At 36.4% G+C, this 13,497-nt stretch overlaps 1 long non-coding RNA gene across 1 annotated transcript; it reads left to right on the plus strand.

Moving 5' to 3' along the window:
• The first annotated feature begins 10,748 nt into the window (after positions 1-10,748).
• Positions 10,749-11,218, plus strand: LOC114270790 (uncharacterized). Its single transcript, XR_003632044.2, has 2 exons — positions 10,749-10,895; positions 10,968-11,218. It is a non-coding gene; the product is annotated as an uncharacterized LOC114270790 (long non-coding RNA).
• The last annotated feature ends 2,279 nt before the right edge of the window (positions 11,219-13,497 follow it).

A 13,497-nucleotide genomic window follows, 5' to 3' on the forward strand; every position in this document is an offset into this window, starting at 1 on the left:
ATGTGAGTACTAAGAAGGATCCTGGCTTAGTCCAGATTGGTTTTGCATTGTCTTCAGAGGAGCCTGAGCGACTAGTCGTTTTATTAAAGGATTTCAAAAAATATTTTGCGTGGTCCTGTGAAGATATGAATGGAATTGATTTTGAGATTGTGCAGCATAGGATCACTCTCGACCTTAAGACTCGACCCCTTTTGCTTTCAAACCTTGAACCTTGACTCAGAATGTTCAACGATCAATCACAATACGAGGTTTGCATGATCAGATTAGAAGCAACCCTTGAACTAGGGGCAAAAAGGTCAGATCAAAAAGGTCAGATGTCATCAAAGGAAGCTTGCAAACTTAGATCAGAAGTAGCCCTTGAACTAGGGGCAAAAATGTCTGATGTGCTCAAAAATTCAAAAGATGGGTCATTTCGCAAACTAAGATTGGAAAGAAAGTCAAATCCCAGAATGGAGAGAAGAGAAATTATTGCTGAAGGACAATCAAGTTTCTATCCACAACACTAGGGGCAAATTCAGACCCCAATTGGATGGGCTCTTACATCATCAAGAATATTTAGTCAACAACAGCAGCCATTCTCATGGAGTCAATTGGCTAGAGATCCTACGACCATTCAACATGGACAAGTTAAACTTTTATATCCTTGAGAGACTCGATGGGCTGAAAACTCGGAAGGGCGACCCAGGCAAAAGTTAGAGCAAGAAAAAAAAAACAGAAATGAAAAAAGGAAAAAGAAAAGAAAAAGAACAAAAATGAAAAGAAAAGGAAATGAAAAAAAAGAAAAGAAGAGAAGAAAAGAAATGAAAAGAAAAGAAAAACAAAGCTCGCAAGGTTGAAAACCCGGAAGGGTGGCCTTGGCAAAAGTTAGAGCGTAAAAGGAGATGTCAACACCCGAGTGAACCTTAACCCCGGAACTACGTACGACCTGATTCCCATTTTTGGGATACGTAGGCAACTTCATCTCGAAGTTCTGCCCCAATCATTTTCAGTCTGCTTGTCTCATCCATGTTGATTGGCTTATCCTTGTTCAACTCGGCTATCTTATCCATGTCCAATTGGCTCGTCTTCATTCAAATTCGGTTATTCTATTCCGTTACAAGATTCAGCTGCAGGACAATTCAAGTTCAGATCTGAGGTTGTGCATCTCGAGAGTAGATTCCGCGTTGGTTAAGCAATGGCCATTTGCAAAAAACAGTTTTGAGGATTTTTAGTGAGGTTGACTAGTTTTCTCAAAAATTATTCCATTTTTCCAAGACTGGACCATTTCTTGGACCCAAAAATGAAACTTTTCAATGCTCACAACCTGACTTGCATGATTTCAAATCAAAAAATCGAATAATCATGTTAATCTAACTCTCATGTTGGTCAAAATTGTTTTAGTAGAAAGCCAAAAATAAAAAATGGTCAAAATAATGAACTAGGGCACAATTGAATCAGGTTTTCTGTCTTTTCCCCATTATCAATGTATTCACCAGAAAAGGCACAACTGAAGCTAACAGTAGAGGGCTGAAAGCTTTCTCATCCTCCAAACAGCGAGGTATCAAGCCAAGTGCGAGACATGAACAGGAAATGGAGCTGGATATTCGATCCCCTCATCTAGACGGGTTCGCTCACGCTCAAATTGCCATCTGACTCGGAATGGGGATGTAGAAATCGCAATGTGTGAGACCAATCAAATTGTGTACCTGGCCGAAGAGACGTATTGTAATTCATCTCGGTCAAGATAAGCCAAGGGCATCGTTAACCGATGTCAATTGCAGATCTGCTATACATCAGTCGCATCACAACCCCTCTGTAGGAAAGATCATTAGTTGTGGGCGAAAGAAGGAGAATCTAGTAGAATACTAGGGGCAACAGCCCACAAACTTCCTGCTTATCCATCAACCACTCGGGGGAGGGATAAAAAACAAGAGAGATTAAAGAATAGAGAGATGTGCGCTGAGAAAAAAAGTGAGGAAAGGGCTTTTTCAGAAAACTAGAGATTGAGTGCCAGAGTGATGTGAGAATCACAGATAAGAAAGGGTGGGAAACAATACCCGGAGAAGTAGGCTCCTCGTGAATTGAGAGGTCTCTCGCCATTAGAACATATCCGAATGTTGTGTTCGTTGTTTTTGTTTGTTTCAATTCTTGTTTTGAGTCATTTACAGTTGTGTTGTTTTTACCTTGTCTTTCCCTCTGTTGAGTCGCTTTGACTGTGGTCAGTCGTAGGCTTAATACCCGGTCAAAAACTCATTCTCAATCTCAATTTCAAAAAATCGTTTTGTGCTCAGAGTGCTGTGACATTCCCAACATGGTGTACAAAACAGGATTCTTTCTTTCATAAACCGCAGGGTTCAACCCAGGTCATTGTGAGAACAACAGAACCAGGACCTATCTGAAGCTATATAGGTTCCAGACTGCAAAGCAAAAGAAAAAAGGGAAAATTTAGAGCATCTGAGTGTGTTTCAACTTCAGCAAATTCCAAGGCCTCGCCATTGCTTTGGAATATGAGTGCGCCTCAACCCCGAGTTTAAGCCTGCTTCAAGTCAGAGTGGCAGTCCAAGCAGCACCCGTGGTTTTCACATGCAAATGTTACCCCTCGCCAATATGAACGAGATGTATCTTTTTTTAGCTGACCATGTTGCAAAGTCCTCTGAGAGGTAAATTGGAGGCGCCAAAGTACATATTTGATGCCCTTCTATTGCATAGAGTGTGCACTTTTAGATACACTTCTATTACATACGTGCCACGCATCGTTTATAAATCATGCATAGAACGTGCTTTTGATTTCGCATAGAATATGCTTTCGATTTCACATAGAACATGCTTTCAATTTCGCATAGATTATTCTTGTCTCTTAGAACATGCCTTCAATTTTGCATAAAATATGCTCCTCTCTCGCATGGAATATGTATGGTCATTATATTGCATTGTGAACCAATCAGTCATTTTGTGCATCTATCGTACAATAATCTCACTTCTATGCATCTATCGCATAATAATCTTACTCAGTACATTTATCACACAATTACTCACTTTGCTCACACTATTTTGTGCTTTTGTTTTGTTCGCACTATTTTGTGCACTTCATATCACACTCGCACTATTTTGTGCAATTTACACTCGCGCTTTCTTGCGCATCGCACTATCTTGTGCATTTTATTACATGCTCTCATCTTGAAATGAAAATGCTCGTATCTTTTGCATAGAAAATGCTCGTATTTTTTGCATAGAACATGTATCGCGCTATTTTGCGCACCTTACTTGCACTTGTTTGTGCATTTTTATCGCACTTTTTTGTGCATAGAACATGCATTTTATCACACTTTTTTGTGCATCTTTCTTGCATAGAACATGCATTTTATTGTACTTTTTTGTGCATCTTACTTGTATAGAACGTGCATTTTATCGCACTTTTTTGTGCATCTCTCTTGCATAGAACATGCATTTTATCGCACTTTTTTATGCATCTTACTTGCATAGAACATGCATTTCATCGCACTTTCTTGTGCAAATTACACTCGCGCTTTCTTGCACATCGCACTGTCTTGTGCACCTACCTCGCACTATCTCGTGCACTTACACTTTGTATTCGCACTTTCTTGTGCAATTCACACTTTCTTGTGCAATTCACACTCGCACTTTCTTGGACATCGCACTTTCTTGTGCAATTCACACTCGCGCTTTCTTGCGCATCTCACTGTCTTGTACACCTACCTCACACTTTCTTGTGCACTCCTTTGGTCTAGGAGACCTTAAATCCTCTAAAGGTGCAATTCCTTTGGTGTTTGTCGTGTTCGAACGACTTCTGGTGGGTTGGTATAGGCACCTGCCTGTGTTTGCGATGAGTTCCTAAGAAATCAACTGAGACGGTAGAAACTAGAGTTCGAATGGCCGATGCCTAGAACGCAAAGGTTCAGAATTTCTGAGACTAAAGTTTGGTTTAAATATCCAGGGGTGTATCCTCGGCTTGAAATTTGTATGGTAGCCCCATAGGTTGAGGTAGTGTGTATATGCCTCAATTCTGGATACTGAACCAACCTAGTCTATCACCTTGTTGGAGAATAGGAAAAGTTGCGAACATAGCCAGGGAGAAAAGTAGTACCTGTAGTTTAAAAGCACAAGATGTAGAAGAGGAAGATCCACAGTAGCATAAGGTGAGTCATCACTGATTGCCCCTGTAAGGTACTTTCGAGAGCATCACTTTCTAGTTTCATCATCATATTTATCATAATCTATTACTTCTGTCGAATTGCATATAGCATCTATCGCATGCATCTACTGCATTATCTATTTTATCGCTTGCATCCTTTCCATGTTAAGCTTAGTTTGGCATGTGCTCGTACATTTCCTTCGTTGAAGCATATCTCTACATGTGTACACGCCTATTCCACTAAGAGAATTGTGGTCTGAGGGTTTCAGCACCTTTTCTGTGTTAGACATGGTCTGTTTTGTGTCCATACATTTTCTAAGTCAAATGTGGTTCGGCTTACGCCTTATTCATTGCATTCATTGTATCCATTGCATTGTACTTTGTTTTGTTGCATTCAGCATTTAGGATCATCATCTTTCCCGAGCGTATCATTCCTCACTTATATAATACCACCCAATTACTTGTACTCTTTCTCTTTCTACGAAAAACATAGTTCTGCATGTGCATGTACCTATTCCGCAAGAATTGTGGTTAGAGTGCTCCGGCTCCTTTTCGATATAAAACGTAGTTTGATTTGCATCACCAATCCTTTATGATATTTGTGTGGTTTTGCACTTCTTGTGGTTTGATGATTTCGTCACATTATATATCATTTGCATAATTTCATTTACATTGTTTTGTTATATTATGTATCATTTTACATTCGGCCCCTAAACTACGCTGGTTTGATTTCTTGTAAAGGGATATGTAGGCAACCCTTGGGTTCAACCAACTGCATTTGCATTTTGTTTGTTTGTCCAAGTCTTCGGCTTTGTCAAAAATGGGTCGTCTCTGGACTTTGACATTCACTCACCTCATTTCATGACTCTGAGCTCTGTCAAAGAGGGGCAACGGTAGACACCCCATTTTTGACCGCCCTTAAGACTTGGGCGCCACTGATTACTTACTTGGTGATGAAAGTTCTGCAGTGCAAAGGTTCGATTTCTTCGGTAATAGGAGCTGCGAATCGTAACCTCACACCCCCTTTTTGGACCAAAAGCATTTTGACCAAGATGATTTTAGACCTTAAAACCCTCTCTTTCAAAATATTTTTGAAAAAAGTTTCTACGATGTTTCGAGGCTCGCATTTCGTTAAATGTTACATTTTTCGGTAAACTGAGCAAGGACAAAGTGGAAATAAATGAAAGAGAGGTGAACTCTTTGAAAAATCTTTCAAAACACCTTATTTAGAGGTTTGGAGTTGAAGAAAATTGGAGGAGAGGGAAGAAACCTAGTTGGGGAAGAAGTTGGGCGTGAACTACTAAGAGAGAGAGTCGAGTAACCCTCGCTAAATCAGGCCTATCCTTTTGTACACTTGGATTTCAGCTATGAGGCCACCACCGTTGGAAAGTGGAATTCTGGGGCTTCATTTTACACTCAAGAATCTCCTAAAGCCGAGTCTGGATGAGGGAGATATGGCTGGATGAGGTTGGGCATCAATCCGGTTAAGACCAAAACTAAGCAGTCTTCACTAAAACAAGCATATCTTCTTGCACACTTAGAATTTTAGTGTGAGGCTACCACCATTGGAAGTAAGACTTCCGGCGCTTCAATTTAGGCTCAAGAATGACCTACAAAGAAGTCCGGATAAAGGAGATATGCCCATTTGAAGTCAGGCCCAAAAAGCAGATTTTCTGTCCAACCACTGAATGAGGCTTACCGGCCATGTGCCGGCCAGGAGTGTTGCTGCAGGCCAGAAATGGACCTTTGCCGGCCATCAATGATGGCTTGCTAGCCATTGGTGCAAAAAGGCAGTTTTCTGCAGATATTTGTCCTCCAGCTGTCCATTTTGAGATAGTTTCGACCTGAGCTCTCATTTTTCTATATATAGAGGGCCTTCTCTATTTTTTTTAGGTTAGAAAGATTTGGGAGCCTCTCTCTCTACAATTCTCTCTCTCTCAAGATTTCTCTCTCTCTTGCCCTTTTGTGCATACAAGTAGAGATATACTTCTAGTTTGCCTAGCAACCCTTAATCAAACTTGACCACCGTTGAGTTGAGGTTACTTGAGGCCCTCTTTGAGCTCTAGAAGAGGATTTTGGCTTGATTTAGCTTGTTTTGTTGCTCTAAATTGCATCTTGTCTTCAAAAGGTAGAACACTTGTATTTTAAGCTTGTTTTAAATACTTGTTTTGCCATCTTTACATACTATTTTTGATCTGGTTTTGAAGTCCAAAAACTCTGTTTCGGTGGTTTAATAATGGTGGTTTGAGGCTTATTTTGAGTTAGGGGTAGTTTACCCTTTTGTTTCTTTGCTTGTTAAGCTTTTGTGCCATCTTGCAGGGCTTTTAAATAAACTTTTTTTGGCCTTTTAACCACTGAATTTCAGAGTATTTTCAGTGGTATAAAACATGTTTTGAAGTCCAAAATTGAAGAGGTTAGCCTTCCATCCTTGTGTCTTGCTGGCATGCCTAGTTAGCTTCATATGTTAGCATGTTTTTGTAGCTTAACTTAGCCTATTTCCAGCATGTTCTTGCTTCTGATTTGGGCTGCTTTGGCTCTGTTTTGGGTTGTTTGTGTTGTATGAGTAGTGTTTTGCATAGTTGTAGTGTAAAGGGCTTCACTAGTTTAGTGTTTTAGGCCTTTAAACATTAATTGCATGAGTTGCCTGCATGTTTTAGTGTTATTTCGCACCCCATTTCAGCATTGAAATCTCTGCAATCTCTCTCTATTCTTCACTCTTTTGTTTACTTTGAAAGCGATTTAAAACCCCTTGTTTGCTTAAGTGTGAAACTGAGACATTCATACTTAATGGTTTAATTCCTTCGAGAGTTCATTATCAACAGCATGAGGTCTCTTTCACGCCCAAGGCACTTGTGGTTTAAGCACTCTTTCCATTAGAGGACACTCACTTTTGGACTAATCCATTAAAGAATGGATTGGTAATCTAAAATGTGTAAACAAAAATGAACAAGTAAAAGAGGCAAGATAACATCTTTTTGTATTGCATTGCATGTGTTCGAATCGGACGTTAATTCGAACACGGGTAGAATGGGACGTTTCATATTCAAAGTGATGAAACGTGCCACTTTCCTTGGTCACCACCACCCTTGATCATGCATGATAGGGTAATGGTTTTATTGAGTCTTGTTTTGCAGTCATTAAGCTTGTACAAGCTTGGTTCATTAGCCATCATGCATGAAAATGCTTGGTTGATGGTTTAAGGGCCAAGAGCTACACTCCTTTGAGCTTGTGTGATGATAAGGAGGATAGCAGTACATACACTCCTTGAGAATACACTGTTTTGCTTATGTTTGCTCTCTATTGCAGCAAAAAAGGAAGTTCAAGGAAGGGGTTGCCGACCGACCACCAGTAGCAACCGACTGGCCACCATTGGCCACCATTGGTAGCCGACCGGCCATCAATGAAGAAGGTTGCTCTGTGTACTCTTGAAAGGGATCAGAGGTGTTTTGGGAGTTAGCACAATTTTCAGTGATCAAATATGTGCAAACAGAGGCTGCAATGGCAAGGCGGCGGCATTTTCGGGAGAAGAATCTGAGCATGCATGCATCTCTCGCTCCTCGAGGCCATTTACTTGCTTTGTAATTAGTTAGTTAAAGTGTTTAGCTAATTAATTCATTTTGTAATATTTGATTAGCTTAGAATGGTTAATTAAATATCATGTTGTAATAATTAGTTAACTAGAATAGTTAATTAATTCGTTGTGTAATAGTTAGCTTAATTAGCGTAGTTAGTTGGTTAGCTTATTCATTCGAACCCTCCTTTGCGAGGGCATAATGTTGCAATAAGTGTGCGTGCGTGTGTGTATGTTTTCCAACCTCACGTATTTCTTCCTTTTATTTAATCGCTTTCGATGGTTAGATTATGGACATTTTCAATTAGCATGCTTTATGCTCGCATGTTTGCATCCATTCATTTGTCTTGCATGCACCGGGGTTTGGCGCATCATTCAAACTGCATTGTAATTTCAATACTTCTTTGAATACGTGTTTAACCGTATGTTCAAATTGATTCATATGCCATATTAGTAGCCGAGCCTATTAATTGCATTATTGCATGTGTTGCATTAGACATCTCAACATAGTTAGGATCATGCATCTTTCTAACTAGTTTCTGTTTTGGCTTGGAGTACCCGGTGAGTTTTATGCTTTAGCATACTTACATGAGTGTTATTGCCATGATGCCATGTTTCGCATGCTTACCCTGAGGCTATATGCTTACTTGCTAAACTGCATGAATGTCTGTGGATGAAGGCTTGTTGTTTGAATTGGAACGATTCAACAAATGTGAGTTTTAAGCCCACTTTGTGGTGACAAATCATGTTTGAAGTCCACTTGAGCTGGCAAATCCGTATATTTAAGCCCACTTGAGGGTGGCAAATTCAAACCCTTTTTGAAAACAAACATGAGTTGAGCTGTTCCAATTCTTGCAATTTTAGTCTATACTTGTGTGTGAGCATCACATACTAAAACTAGTTTAATAACCGAAATAAGAACACCTAATGTTTATAAAATGACATATCATGATTAGTAGAGGCCGATCTTTGATCGGGCGAGCGGGGGTGCTCATTTCAAGACCTTCCCCTCTCGTACCCAAGTTCCCGAGCCGAGGCACCTTTGGTGATGACGGACACGTAGCCTTTAGCATGAGTAAGGATTTCTTAAATTTTCCCAAAAATAAAATATTTAGGTAGCGACTCTGTAATCTAGCAAAACAGTCCAATTTTGGCATTGTTTGATTTAAAATCGATTTTTCAAATAGATTTGCCGGATTGAACTCTTTGGTGATTATCAGTTTCACATTGCACTTGTGAGACTAGATTCAAAATCGTAGGAGTCCGAACTGTGAGGCCTTCTTTTCAAACCCTTTCCGAAAGGCGGGGCGCGGAAAAAGGCGAGTCCACAACTAGAGATCCCAAGATCTAGGTTCAAAGGGACAGCCGAGTTGTGTATGACTCGTAAGGATTACTGGGGAGTCAAAACTCCTACCTATTTCTATGAAAAAATAGTGATGTCTGCAGCATTTTAGGTTAAGTAATACTTTTAATGATTCTTATATCTAGGAATACCTAGTGAAGTATGGTAGGATACTCTTCATAAGAATCACCCATATGAGTGTGAACTGGGCTGGTTCTTTGAGATTTGTGAAGGGCTACAATTCTCTAGAGCACTCATAAAAGACCAGGTTGTTTAGGGCCAAAATGAATACAACAATGAGAACTAAGTGTCTGGTAATACTTTGTGTGAGTTATATTGTCTTAGTTTACACAAATGGCTGAACAGTTTAAGACATTATGTTCACTAGTTAGCTAGTAAATCTAATAGTGTCTTACAAAGAAAGGTTCAAAGCCAAAAGCTACCTTTCCTTTGCAGAATATTTTCAATTTCTGTACTCTCTATAATTAGATCATGTTGTTGCATTTTCTCTCCATCAAATTCCATTCATGTGGGGGATTGTTGGAATATGATTTTTCATAGGCTTATTTTGGGCTAACTTTGAGCCCAAATTTGAGTGGGGCCCTCACATATTTTGGGGTGGGTCCAAAGAGGTGACGTGTTCCTTACCGCATGGCAAATCACATGGTGCAAACAGTTCACCAAAATCATTTATGAGTGAATGGGAACTTGACATTGTTTTCGGGTTCGTGGAATGGATAATTAAAGAAGTAAAATGTGAGTTTCCTTGAAATGGTTGTCCCACATTGAAAGTTAAAGAGAACTTATGTGTGTATATAAGTTTTAGGTGGAAATACTTGGGTTAGGCCCCAAGGGACACCCCAAGTTTGTAGAAGGAAGGAGTTATGGACAAAGTGAGCCTTGACTAAAACTACCACACAAGCGCGCTGCTGTCAGTCCGTCCGTCTGAACGGCCGAACCAGGCCAGGTGCGGGTTGTGGATTGGGTCTTAATATTAATTTTTTGGACAAAATTTATTTGAATTTTTTCCAAAAATTCTTGCAGGAAAATTATTTTTTCTTAACGAAATTAATTCAAATTTTTCGTCAAATTTGAATTCAATTTTCTATCAAAAATAGTGCCTCCTTCGGTCCAATTTCTAGTAGTCTAGTAGACAGATTCAAATTGTGTACCGAACAGGTTCAATTTCAAACCATACATGTTCAGTTTGAACCATACTTGTTTAATTTGAATTTGTATCTGTTCAATTCAAATTCATACCTGTTCGGGTCTATCCTAACAGTCACCACTTGCCTATAAATACTGAATCATTCCAATAGATTTCTACATCTAGAAAATTCATTTCTCTTCTCGATTTTTCTCTCTCTTTGCGTTATTCTTCATACTAGTTTCTAGAGAAATTTTTGAGAGTATAGAACACAAGTTTTAGTTCACCGTACAGATTGTTTGGAGTGCTACTACAATCTGTGTAAATCATTATATCTTAGGAGATAGTCGCCATTTATCCGTAAACACCAAAACAGGGCGAATCTGTCTTAAGGACAGAGTGTCACACACTCGACTTGATCAATTTTTGTACTTATTCATTTCGATAAATAAATTCTGTAAGTAATTTATTTTTAATTGCTTAATTTATTTTTAAATTATTTATTTTATACAGAAGATTATTCCAACAATAGGATGGCGAAACCTCGTCCTCCATCGTCCATCACCTCCATAGGCTTGAAGAAAAAGCAGATTCCTCGTCTACCTCTTCTTCGCCACCACAAACATCACCTACTCCGTAGCCACCGACGAACACCACTAACGACCTTTAGCTTGTCCTCGTCTTTGTCCGCAAAGATACGATGGTATGTTTGGTTTGTTTTTACTTTTGAGATTGGAGAATTTAGGTAATGATTTGTGAATGTGTGGTTTTGCAGTGGGTAGATTCGACTTTTCGTTGGAGGATCCTGAGTATCATCAAGAGACTTTGGACAACTTGAGGGCTGCTATGAAGACGACTAAGAATTGGTTCCGCCATTGATCTCCTTCAAACTCGAACCTCTCTCACATCCGATTATCCTCTTCTTCTTTTTTTTAATAGATGATTTTGATTATTTTTTTCTTCTTTGTTATTGTTGTTGAGAAACAGATTGCATCAGACAAAATAAAAATAAAAAGATTTTGACAACCTCTCTCTCCCCCATCTCTCTCTATGTATGTATATGTGTGTGTATCTATGAGAATGAACGAACATATGGCAAGTCAAAGAAGATGAAGAGGGGAGAGCCATCCATTTTAGTGAATGAACAAATATACATATATATATATATATATATATTTGTGCGTATGTACACAAAAGTGTCCCAGATTATACTTGAGTGTTGGTGGTAGGAAATTTCGATATATAGACAAAAACAAGGTTGGTGAATTTTAATAGATAGATTAAAAAAATTTAAAATAATTTTGATGAGTAGACAAATTCAAAATTGAATAGATAAAAAAGATTTTAACCTATAGGTTAAAGGGTCAAATTGAAAATAACATGTCCTTCAAAATACCAAAAAAAAAAAAAAAAATCATTGATCTAACGATGTACAGTTTCTTTAAAATAGATTTTTTACGAATTTTTTCTATTTTAAATTCAAATAATTATTAAAAGGTTTATATAATTCAATGGCCCTTAAAGATGAAAAAATATTAATAATATTAATAATTTATATCTATGAGGTTAAGTGCACAAACTTAGGATTTAGACATTCTTTTAAACTCAGATTTAAAATAACTAAGTCAAGATGCTTAAATAATTGGCATGTTTTACTTTATTCAATTTATATGTTTTATAGTTTAGGGGTTTATTTATACATTTTTATAGTTTAAAATATAAAGTGATACTTCTCAATAATTTAAAAATTCATCTGTATATTTTCATTATTTATAAGGTCAAAATGATACTTCCAATAGTTTAAATATTTTTCGTGTAATACAATGCATAGAAAAAACTGCCATATCACCCGAAGCCCAAAACTGCCATATCAGCCCAAGCCCATGAGGTACCAGTGAGCCCATTATGAAGTAAAAAAACAAGGTTTCCGGCCGGCCCATTTACCAGCGGATAATTATGTTTAACTAATCAGAAAGAGTAGCATTTCTCAACCAGTCAAAACACTAAAAATATCAAACTTCTTATATTAAATAACTCTAAATTATTCAAGTAATTTTTATTTTATATTAGTTATTAAACTTGGTCTACATTTTGAAAAAAAATACATCATAAAGCATCTCCAATGATTCAAGTTAAATAGTTAGCTATTACTATATTTTAGTAATAAATTAGCATATTACCTGTACTATGCACGAACTAAAAAAATAATTTTAAAATTAAATAATAATACAAAATTTATTTAAAATGTATAGAAAAATAATTTAGAATTGATTAAATTTTAACCATTTCATTAATTTAAAATGTGTAGTTGTTATATCATTAATTGTATATTTTAAATTCTCAATGAGAAATAGATGTCATAATTTAATTGGTAAAGATAGAAAAAAAAATAGAATAAATTACAAAAATTATATTTATGATAAAATAAAAATACATGCCGTAATATAGTTTTTTTTCAATTTTATTGTATTTTATGTTAAAAGTTGTCCAATTATATATGGCTAAAAATTTCAATTATATTTTCTATTTCAATATTTTTAAATTACAAATAAATAAATTTTATTTGGAATCTTTTTTTAAATCTCAAATTAGATGCAATTTAGATAAGATTGATTTTATTATTATTTTCCATCTACAATTTCTTAAATTCAAAAAAAACATGATATAAATCCATAATTTTATACTACGTATATCTTATGCCAGGCATTTTTTATTTAAATGTATATATAGAAGGCTTAGATATGATTAAAATATATAGTTACAAAGAAATGTGTTTTTAAACATAACACATGTATTTTTTAATGTGACATACAAATTTGCACTGCACATTTATTTTTTTAATTTATATTTACATGTGTCATGTGAAATTTCTTTTGTAATTAATAAAGGTGCTATAAATATTTTAACACTAAAAAATTCTTAGTTTTTTTGGACACCACATGTATTGTTTAGTTTACAAAAATAAAAATATAAAATTTTGTAGTAAATATTTTTAAAATTTGAAATTATATAAGATCAAAATTATATTTGAAATTTTCTTTCAAAGATTTTTAAATTTCAAATTAGGTATGAGTTTATATATATATATATATATATAGAAAGGAATTAGATTTGAGTTAGATATGCCCTTTTGTTTTTTAAATTTAATTTAATTTTCTATATTAAGAATTTTAAATTTCAAAACCATAGATATGATTAGATGAATTAATATTTCCGTGCCATTTTCGTAAGGTTCACAATTTTTAAAAAAATTAAGAAATTTGAATTAATGCTTTGGAATGAATAAAAAATTACTTTTTCTGAAT

The sequence above is a fragment of the Camellia sinensis genome, chromosome 15 (genome assembly GCF_055761805.1).
Source record: "Camellia sinensis isolate YWXY chromosome 15, ASM5576180v1, whole genome shotgun sequence".
Taxonomy (NCBI): domain Eukaryota; kingdom Viridiplantae; phylum Streptophyta; class Magnoliopsida; order Ericales; family Theaceae; genus Camellia; species Camellia sinensis.